We start from the raw sequence: 12,323 nt of genomic DNA, 5'->3' as shown, positions 1-12,323 counted from the left end.
TTCAGGTTTACTGTATCCCTTGGACCGTCTTATTGACGATGAAACACAGAAATTGCATCGGAATTAAATACAAAAGGCACAATGCCGACTTAAGTATAAGAAGGCTGACCCTTATTATTGTCTATGTTTAGAACCTTTCCTGTGACACTAGTTATAGATTATGATGCTTTACTCCAGGTGTACTGTATCCCTTGGACCTTCTTATTGACGATGAAACACAGAAATTGCATCGGAATTAAATACAAAAGGCACAATGCCGACTTAAGGGCAAGAAGACTTACTCTTCTTAGTGCCTATGCTTCGAACCATTCCTGTGACACTAGTTATATATTCCGATGCTTCACTTCAGGTTCACTGTATCCCTCTGACCTTCTTATTGACGATGAAACACAGAAATTGCATCGGAAGTAAATAGAAAATGCACAATGCCGACTTAAGTGCAAGAAGACGGACTCTTCTTACTGTCTATGTTTTGAACCGTTCCTGTGACACTAGTTTTAGATTCCGATTCTTCACTTCAGGTTTACTGTATCCCACTGACCTCCTTATTGACGATGAAACACCGAAATTGCATCGGAATTAAATAGATAAGGCACAATGCCGAAGTAGGTACAAGAAGACTGACGCTTGTTACTGACTATGTTTTGAACCATTCCTGTGACACTAGTTATAGATTCCGATGCTTCACTTCATGTTTACTGTATCCCTCTGACCTTCTCATTGACGATGAAACAAACAAATTTCATCGGAATTAAATAGAAAAGGCACAAAGCCGAAGTAGGTACAAGAAGACTGACTCTTGTTACTGACTATGTTTTGAACCATTCCTGTGACACTAGTTATAGATTCCGTTGCTTCACTTCAGGTTTACTGTATCCCTTGGACCTTCTTATTGACGACGGAACACAGAAATTGCATCGGAAATAAATACTAAAGGCACAATGCCGACTTAAGTACAAGAAGACTGACTCTTCTTACTATATATGTTTAGAACCATTCCTGTGACACCAGTTATAGATTCCGATGCATCACCTCCGGTTTACTGTATCATTTGGTCCTTCTGATTGACGATGAAACACAGAAATTACATCTGAAATAAATACAAAAGGCACAATGCCGACTTAAGTACAACAAGACTGACTCTTCTTACTGACTATGCTTTGAACCATTCCTGTGAACCTAGTTATAGATTCCGATGCTTCAATTCAGGTTTACTGTATCCCTCTGACCTTCTTATTGACGATGAAACACAGAATTTGCATCCGAATTATATAGAAAAGGCAGAATGCAGACTTAAGTACAAGAAGACTGACTCCTGTTACTGAATATGTTTTGAACCATTCCTGTGACACTAGGTATAGATTCCGATGCTACACATCAGGTTTACTGTATCCCTCTGACCTTCTTATTGACGATGAAACACAGAAATTGCATTGGAATTAAATACAAAATGCACAATGCCGACTTAAGTACAAGAAGACTGACTCTTCTTACTGTATATGTTTTGAACCATTTCTGTGACACTAGTTATAGATTCCGATGCTTCACTTCAGGGTTACTGTATCCATCTGACCTTCTTATTGACGATGAAACACAGAAATTGCATCGGAATTAAATACAAAAGACACAATGCCAACTTAAGTACAAGAAGTCAGATTCTTCATACTGTCTATGATTTGAACCATACCTGTGACACTAGTTATAGATTCTGAAGCTTCCTCCAGGTTTTCTGTATCCCTTGGACCTTCTTATTGACGATGAAACACTGAAACTGCATCGGAATTAAATAGAAAAGGCACAATGCCGACTTAAATACAAGAAGACTGACTCTTCTTACTGACTAGATATTGAACCATTCCTGTGACACTAGTTATAGATTCCGATGCTTCACTTCTGGTTTACTGTATCCCTCTGTCCTTATTGACGATGAAACACAGAGATTGCATCGGAATTAAATACAAAAGGCACAATACCGACTTAAGTACAAGAAGACGGACTCTTCTTACTGTCTATGTTTTGAACCATTCCTGTGACACTAGTTATAGATTCCGATGCTTCACTTCAGGTTTACTGTATCATTTGGACCTTCTTATTGACGATGAAACACAGAAATTACATCGGAAATAAATACAAAAGGCACAATGCCGACTTAAGTACAAGAAGACTGACTCTTCTTACTGCCTATGTTTTGAACCATTTCTGTGACACTAGTTATAGATTCCGATGCTTCACTTCAGGGTTACTGTATCCATCTGACCTTCTTATTGACGATGAAACACAGATATTGCATCGGAATTAAATACAAAAGACACAATGCCGACTTAAGTACAAGAAGTCAGATTCTTCATACTGTCTATGATTTGAACCATACCTGTGACACTAGTTATAGGTTCTGAAGCTTCCTCCAGGCTTTCTGTATCCCTTGGACCTTCTTATTGACGATGAAACACAGAAATTGCATCGGAGTTTAATACAAAAGGCACAATGCCGACTTAAGTGCAAGAAGACGGACTCTTCTTACTGTCTATGATTTGAACCATTCCTGTGACACTAGTTTTAGATTCCGATGCTTCACTTCAGGTTTACTGCATCCCTCTGACATTCTTATTGACGATGAAACACCGAAATTGCATCGGAATTAAATAGATAAGGCACAATGCCGAAGTAGGTACAAGAATACTGACTCTTGTTACTGACTATGTTTTGAACCATTCCTGTGACACTAGTTATAGATTCTGTTGCTTCACTTCAGGTTTACTGTATCCCTTGGACCTTCTTATTGACGATGAAACACAGAAATTTCATCGGAATTAAATACAAAAGGCACAATGCCGACATAAGTACATGAAGACAGACTCTTCTTACTGACTATGTTTTGAACCATTCCTGTGACACTAGATAAAGATTCCGATGCTTCACTTCATGTTTACTGTATCCCTCTGACCTTCATGCTGACGACGAAACAAACAAATTTCATCGCAATTAAATAGAAAAGGCACAATGCCGAATTAAGTACAAGAAGACTGACTCTTCTTACTGTCTATGTTTTGAACCATTCCTGTGACACTAGTTATAGATTCCGATGCTTCACTCCAGGTTTACTGTATCCCTTGGACCTTCCTATTGACGATGAACACAGAAATTGCATCGGAATTAAATAGAAAAGGCACAATGCCGACTTAAGTACAAGAAGCCTCACTCTTCTCACTGACTATGTATTGAACCATTCCTGTGACACTAGTTATAGATTCCGATGCTTCACTTCAGGTTTACTGTATCCCTCTCACCTTCTTATTGACGGTGAAACACCGAAATTGCATCGGATTTAAATAGATAAGGCACAATGCCGAAGTAGGTACAAGAAGACTGACTCTTGTTACTGACTATGTTTTGAACCATTCCTGTGACACTAGTTATAGATTCCGTTGCTTCACTACAGGTTTACTGTATCCCTTGGACCTTCTTATTGACGATGAAACACAGAAATTGCATCGGAATTAAATACAAAAGGCACAATGCCGACATAAGTACATGAAGACAGACTCTTCTTACTGTCTATGTTTTGAACCATTCCTGTCACACTAGTTATAGATTCCGATGCTTCACTCCAGATTTACTGTATCCCTCTGACCTTCTTATTGACGATGAAACACCGAAATTGCATCGGATTTAAATAGATAAGGCACTATGCCGAAGTAGGTACAAGAATACTGACTCTTGTTACTGACTATGTTTTGAACCATTCCTGTGACACTAGTTATAGATTCTGTTGCTTCACTTCAGGTTTACTGTATACCTTGGACCTTCTTATTGACGATGAAACACAGAAATTACATCGGAATTAAATACAAAAGGCACAATGCCGACATAAGTACATGAAGACAGACTCTTCTTACTGTCTATGTTTTGAACCATTCCTGTGACACTAGTTATAGACTCCGATGCTTCACTTCAGGTTTACTGTATCCCTTGGAAATTCTTATTGACGATGATACACAGAAATTGCATCGGAATTAAATACAAAACGCACAATGCGCACTTAAGAACAAGAAAACTGACTCTTCTTACTGACTATGTTTTGAACCATTCCTGTGACACTAGATAAAGATTCCGATGCTTCACTTCATGTTTACTGTATCCCTCTGACCTTCATGTTGACGATGAAACAAACAAATTTCATCGCAATTAAATAGAAAAGGCACAATGCCGAATTAAGTACAAGAAGACTGACTCTTGTTACTGTCTATGTTTTGAACCATTCCTGTGACACTAGTTATAGATTCCGATGCTTCACTCCAGGTTTACTGTATCCCTTGGACCTTCCTATTGACGATGAACACAGAAATTGCATCGGAATTAAATAGAAAAGGCACAATGCCGACTTAAGTACAAGAAGCCACACTCTTCTCACTGACTATGTATTGAACCATTCCTGTGACACTAGTTATAGATTCCGATGCTTCACTTCAGGTTTACTGTATCCCTCTCACCTTCTTATTGACGGTGAAACACCGAAATTGCATCGGATTTAAATAGATAAGGCACAATGCCGAAGTAGGTACAAGAAGACTGACTCTTGTTACTGACTATGTTTTGAACCATTCCTGTGACACTAGTTATAGATTCCGTTGCTTCACTACAGGTTTACTGTATCCCTTGGACCTTCTTATTGACGATGAAACACAGAAATTGCATCGGAATTAAATACAAAAGGCACAATGCCGACATAAGTACATGAAGACAGACTCTTCTTACTGTCTATGTTTTGAACCATTCCTGTCACACTAGTTATAGATTCCGATGCTTCACTCCAGATTTACTGTATCCCTCTGACCTTCTTATTGACGATGAAACACCGAAATTGCATCGGATTTAAATAGATAAGGCACTATGCCGAAGTAGGTACAAGAATACTGACTCTTGTTACTGACTATGTTTTGAACCATTCCTGTGACACTAGTTATAGATTCTGTTGCTTCACTTCAGGTTTACTGTATACCTTGGACCTTCTTATTGACGATGAAACACAGAAATTACATCGGAATTAAATACAAAAGGCACAATGCCGACATAAGTACATGAAGACAGACTCTTCTTACTGTCTATGTTTTGAACCATTCCTGTGACACTAGTTATAGACTCCGATGCTTCACTTCAGGTTTACTGTATCCCTTGGAAATTCTTATTGACGATGATACACAGAAATTGCATCGGAATTAAATACAAAACGCACAATGCGCACTTAAGAACAAAAAAACTGACTCTTCTTACTGACTATGTTTTGAACCATTCCTGTGACACTAGATAAAGATTCCGATGCTTCACTTCATGTTTACTGTATCCCTCTGACCTTCATGTTGACGATGAAACAAACAAATTTCATCGCAATTAAATAGAAAAGGCACAATGCCGAATTAAGTACAAGAAGACTGACTCTTGTTACTGTCTATGTTTTGAACCATTCCTGTGACACTAGTTATAGATTCCGATGCTTCACTCCAGGTTTACTGTATCCCTTGGACCTTCTTATTGACGATGAACACAGAAATTGCATCGGAATTAAATAGAAAAGGCACAATGCCGACTTAAGTACAAGAAGCCTCACTCTTCTCACTGACTATGTATTGAACCATTCCTGTGACATTAGTTATAGATTCCGATGCTTCACTTCAGGTCTACTGTATCCCTCTGACCTTCTTATTGACGATGAATCACAGAAATTGGATCGGAATTAAATAGAAAATGCACAATGCCGACGTAAGTGCAAGAGGACTGACTCTTCTTACTGTCTATGTTTTGAACCGTTCCTGTGACACTAGTTTTAGATTCCGATGCTTCACTTCAAGTTTACTGTATCCCTCTCACCTTCTTATCGACGATGAAACACCGAAATTGCATCGGAATTAAATAGATAAGGCACAATGCCGAAGTAGGTACAAGAAGACTGACTCTTGTTACTGACTATGTTTTGAACCATTCCTGTGACACTAGTTATAGATTCCGATGCTTCACTTCATGTTTACTGTATCCCTCTGACCTTCTCATTGACGATGAAACAAACAAATTTTATCGGAATTAAATAGAAAAGGCAAATGCCGTATTAAGTACAAGAAGACTGACTCTTCTTACTGTCTATGTTTTGAACCATTCCTGTGACACTAGTTATAGATTCCGATGCCTCACTGCAGGTTTACTGTATCCCCTGGAACTTCTTATTGACGATGAAACACAGAAATTGCATCGGAATTGATAAGGAAAGGGACAATGCCGACTCAAGTTCAAGAAGACTCACTGTTCTAACTAACTATGTCTTGAACCATTCCTGTGTCACTAGTTATAGATTCCGATGCTTCACTTCAGGTTTCCTGTATCCCTAGGACCTTCTTATTGACGATGAAACACAGATATTGCATCGGAATTGAATACAAAAGGCACAAAGCCGACTTAAGTACAAGAAGCCTGTCTCTTCTTACTGGCTATGTTTTGAACCATTCCTGTGACACCAGTTATAGATTCCGATGCTTCACCTCCGGTTTACTGTATCATTTGGTCCTTCTTATTGACGATGAAACACAGAAATTACATCTGAAATAAATACAAAAGGCACAATGCCGACCTAAGTACAAAAAGACTGACTCTTCTTACTGACTATGTTTCGAACCATTCCTGTGACACTAGTTATAGATTCCGATGCTTCACTTCATGTTTACTGTATCCCTCTGACCTTCTTATTGACGATGAAACACAGAAATTGCAACTGAATTATATAGAAAAGGCACAATGCAGGCTTAAGTACAAGAAGACTGACTCTTCTTACTGCCTATGTTTTGAAACATTCCTGTGACACTAGTTATAGATTCCGATGCTTCACATCAGGTTTACTGTACACCTCTGACCTTCTTATTGACGATGAAACACAGAAATTGCATCGGAATTAAATACAAAATGCACAATGCCGACATAAGTACAAGAAGACTGACTCTTCTTACTGCCTATGTTTTGAACCATTTCTGTGACACTAGTTATAGATTCCGATGCTTCACTTCAGGGTTACTGTATCCATCAGACCTTCTTATTGACGATGAAACACAGAAATTGCATCGGAATTAAATACAAAATACACAATGCCGACTTAAGTACAAGAAGTCTGACTCTTCATACTGTCTATGATTTGAACCATACCTGTGACACTAGTTATAGATTCTGATGCTTCCTCCAGGTTTACTGTATCCCTTGGACCTTCTTATTGACGATGAAACACTGAAACTGCATCGGAATTAAATAGAAAAGGCACAATGCCGACTTAAATACAAGAAGACTGACTCTCCTTACTGACTATGTATTGAACCATTCCTGTGACACTAGTTTTGGATTCCGATGCTTCACTTCAGGTTTACTGTATCCCATGGACCTTCTTATTGACGATGAAACACAGAAATTGCATCGGAGTTTAATACAAAAGGTACAAAGCCGACTTAAGTGCAAGAAAACGGACTCTTCTTACTGTCTATGTTTTGAACCATTCCTGTGACTTTAGTTATAGATTCCGATGCTTCACATCAGGTTTACTGTGTCCCTTGGACATTCTTATTGACGATGAGACACAGAAATTGCATCGGAGTTTAATACAAAAGGCACAATGCCGACTTAAGTGCAAGAAGACGGACTCTTCTTACTGTCTATGTTTTGAACCATTCCTGTGACACTAGTTTCAGATTCCGATGCTTCACTTCCGGTTTAACGTATCCCTCTGACCTTCTTATTGACGATGAAACACCGAAATGGCATCGGAATTAAATAGATAAGACACAATGCCGAAGTAGGTACAAGAAGACTGACTCTTGTTACTGACTATGTTTTGAACCATTCCTGTGACACTAGTTATAGATTCCGTTGCTTCACTTCAGGTTTACTGTATCCCTTGGACCTTCTTACTGACGATGAAACAGAAATTGCATCGCAATTAAATACTAAAGGCACAATGCCGACATAAGTACATGAAGACAGACTCTTCATACTGTCTATGTTTTGAACCATTCCTGTGACACTAGTTATAGATTCCGATTCTTCACTTCAGGTTTACTGTATCCCTTGGATCTTCTTATTGACGATGATACACAGAAATTGCATCGGAATTAAATACAAAAGGGACAATGCGCACTAAAGAACAAGAAGACTGACTCTTCTTACTGACTATGTTTTGAACCATTCCTGTGACACTAGATATAGATTCCGATGCTTCACTTCATGTTTACTGCATCCCTCTGACCTTCATATTGACGATAAAACAAACAAATTTCATCGCAATTAAATAGAAAAGGCACAATGCCGACTTAAGCACAAGAAGACTGACTCTTCTTACTGTCTATGTTTTGAACCATTCCTGTGACACTAGTTATAGATTCCGATGCTTCACTCCAGGTTTACTGTATCCCTTGGACCGTCTTATTGACGATGAAACACAGAAATTGCATCGGAATTAAATACAAAAGGCACAAAGCCGACTTAAGTACAAGAAGACTGACTTTTCTTACTGGCTATGTTTTGAACCATTCCTGTGTCACTAGTTATAGATTCCGATGCTTCACTTCAGGTTTGCTCAATCCCTTGGACCTTCTTATTGACGATGGAACACAGAAATTGCATCGGAAATAAATACTAAAGGCACAATGCCGACTTAAGTACAAGAAGACTGACTCTTCTTACTATATATGTTTGGAACCAATCGTGTGACACCAGTTATAGATTCCGATGCTTCACCTCCGGTTTACTGTATCATTTGGTCCTTCTTATTGACGATGATACACAGAAATTGCATCGGAATTAAATACAAAACGCACAATGCGCACTTAAGAACAAGTAGACTGACTCTTCTTACTGACTATGTTTTGAACCATTCCTGTGACACTAGATAAAGATTCCGATGCTTCACTTCATGTTTACTGTATCCCTCTGACCTTCATGTTGACGATGAAACAAACAAATTTCATCGCAATTAAATAGAAAAGGCACAATGCCGAATTAAGTACAAGAAGACTGACTCTTCTTACTGTCTATGTTTTGAACCATTCCTGTGACACTAGTTATAGATTCCGATGCTTCACTCCAGGTTTACTGTATCCCTTGGACCTTCTTATTGACGATGAACACAGAAATTGCATCGGAATTAAATAGAAAAGGCACAATGCCGACTTAAGTACAAGAAGACTAACTCTTCTCACTGACTATGTATTGAACCATGTCTGTGACACTAGTTATAGATTCCGATGCTTCACTTCAGGTTTACTGTATCCCTTGGACCTTCTTATTGACGATGAAACACAGAAATTGCATCGGAATTAAATACAAAAGGCACAATGCCGACATAAGTGCATGAAGACAGACTCTTCTTACTGTCTATGTTTTGAACCATTCCTGTGACACTAGTTATAGATTCCGATGCTTCACTCCAGGTTTACTGTATCCCTTGGACCTTCTTATTGACGATGAAACACAGAAATTGCATCGGATTTAAATAGAAAATGCACAATGCCGACTTAAGTGCAAGATGACTGACTCTTCTTACTGACTATGTTTTGAACCGTTCCTGTGACACTTGTTTTAGATTCCGATGCTTCACTTCAGGTTTACTGTATCCCTCTGACCTTCTTATCGACGATGAAACACCGAAATTGCATCGGAATTAAATAGATAAGGCACAATGCAGAAGTAGGTACAAGAAGACTGACTCTTGTTACTGACTATGTTTTGAACCATTCCTGTGACACTAGTTATAGATTCCGATGCTTCACTTCATGTTTACTGTATCCCTCTGACCTTCTCATTGACGATGAAACAAACAAAATTTATCGGAATTAAATAGAAAAGGCAAATGCGGTATTAAGTACAAGAAGACTGACTCTTCTTACTGTCTATGTTTTGAACCATTCCTGTGACACTAGTTATAGATACCGATGCCTCACTCCAGGTTTACTGTATCCCCTGGACCTTCTTATTGACGATGAAACACAGAAATTGCATCGGAATTGAATAGAAAAGGGACAATGCCGACTCAAGTTCAAGAAGACTCACTCTTCTAACTAACTATGTATTGAACCATTCCTGTGTCACTAGCTATAGATTCCGATGCTTCACTTCAGGTTTACTGTATCCCTTGGACCTTCTTATTGACGATGAAACACAGATATTGCATCGGAATTAAATACAAAAGGCACAAAGGCGACTTAAGTACAAGAAGACTGACTCTTATTACTGGCTATGTTTTGAACCATTCCTGTGACACTAGTTATAGATTCCGATGCTTCACTTCCGGTTTGCTCAATCCCTTGGACCTTCTTATTGACGATGGAACACAGAAATTGCATCGGAAATAAATACTAAAGGCACAATGCCGACTTAAGTACAAGAAGACTGACTCTTCTTACTATATATGTTTAGAACCATTCCTGTGACACCAGTTATAGATTCCGATGCTTCACCTCCGGTTTACTGTATCATTTGGTCCTTCTTATTGACGATGAAACACAGAAATTACATCTGAAATAAATACAAAAGGCACAATGCCGACTTAAGTACAAAAAGACTGACTCTTCTTACTGACTATGTTTTGAACCATTCCTGTGACACTAGTTATAGATTCCGATGCTTCACTTCATGTTTACTATATCCCTCTGACCTTCTTATTGACGATGAAACACAGAAATTGCATCTGAATTATATAGAAAAGGCACAATGCAGACTTAAGTACAAGAAGACTGACTCTCCTTACAGCCTATGTTTTGAAACATTCCTGTGACACTAGTTATAGATTCCGATGCTTCACATCAGGTTTACTGTACCCCTCTGACCTTCTTATTGACGATGAAACACAGAAATTGCATCGGAATTAAATACAAAATGCACAATGCCGACATAAGTAGAAGAAGACTGACTCTTCTTACTGCCTATGTTTTGAACCATTTCTGTGACACTAGTTATAGATTCCGATGCTTCACTTCAGGGTAACTGTATCCATCTGACCTTCTTATTGACGATGAAACACAGAAATTACATCGGAATTAAATACAAAATACACAATGCCGACTTAAATCCCTTGGACCTTCTTATTGACGATGAAACACTGAAACTGCATCGGAATTAAATAGAAAAGGCACAATGCCGACTTAAATATAAGAGGACTGACTCTTCTTACTGTCTATGTTTTGAACCATTCCTGTGACACTAGTTATAGATTCCGATGCTTCACATCAGGTTTACTGTGTCTCTTGGACCTTCTTATTGACGATGAAACACAGAAATTGCATCGGAGTTTAATACAAAAGGCACAATGCCGACTTAAGTGCAAGAAGACGGACTCTTCTTACTGTCTATGTTTTGAACCATTCCTGTGACACTAGTTTTAGATTCCGATGCTTCACTTCCGGTTTAATGTATCCCTCTGACCTTCGTATTGACGATGAAACACCGAAATGGCATCGGAATTTAATAGATAAGGCACAATGCCGAAGTAGGTACAAGAAGACTGACTCTTGTTACTGATTACGTTTTGAACCATTCCTGTGTCACTAGTTATAGATTCCGTTGCTTCACTTCAGGTTTACTGTATCCCTTGGACCTTCTTATTGACGATGAAACAGAAATTGCATCGGACTTAAATACAAAAGGCACAATGCCGACATAAGTACACGAAGACAGACTCTTCTTACTGTCTATGTTTTAACCATTCCTGTGACACTAGTTATAGATTCCGATTCTTCACTTCAGGTTTACTGTATCCCTTGGATCTTCTTATTAACGATGATACACAGAAATTGCATAGGAATTAAATACAAAACGCACAATGCGCACTTAAGAACAAGAAGACTGACTCTTCTTACTGACTATGTTTTGAACCATTCCTGTGACACTAGATATAGATTCCGATGCTTCACTTCATGTTTACTGCATCCCTCTGACCTTCATATTGACGATAAAACAAACAAATTTCATCGCAATTAAATAGAAATGCACAATGCCGACTTAAGCGCAAGAAGACTGACTCTTCTTACTGTCTATGTTTTGAACCATTCCTGTGACACTAGTTATAGATTCCGATTCTTCACTTCAGGTTTACTGTATCCCTGGGATCTTCTTATTAACGATGATGCACAGAAATTGCATCGGAATTAAATACAAAAGGGTCAATGCGCACTAAAGGACAAGAAGACTGACTTTTCTTACTGGCTATGTTTTGAACCATTCCTGTGTCACTAGTTACAGATTCCAATGCTACACTTCAGGTTTGCTCAATCCCTTGGACCTTCTTATTGACGATGGAACACAGA

This window comes from Schistocerca americana, chromosome 6 (genome assembly GCF_021461395.2).
Source record: "Schistocerca americana isolate TAMUIC-IGC-003095 chromosome 6, iqSchAmer2.1, whole genome shotgun sequence".
NCBI lineage: Eukaryota > Metazoa > Arthropoda > Insecta > Orthoptera > Acrididae > Schistocerca > Schistocerca americana.
Note: the sequence above shows the minus strand (reverse complement) of the source record.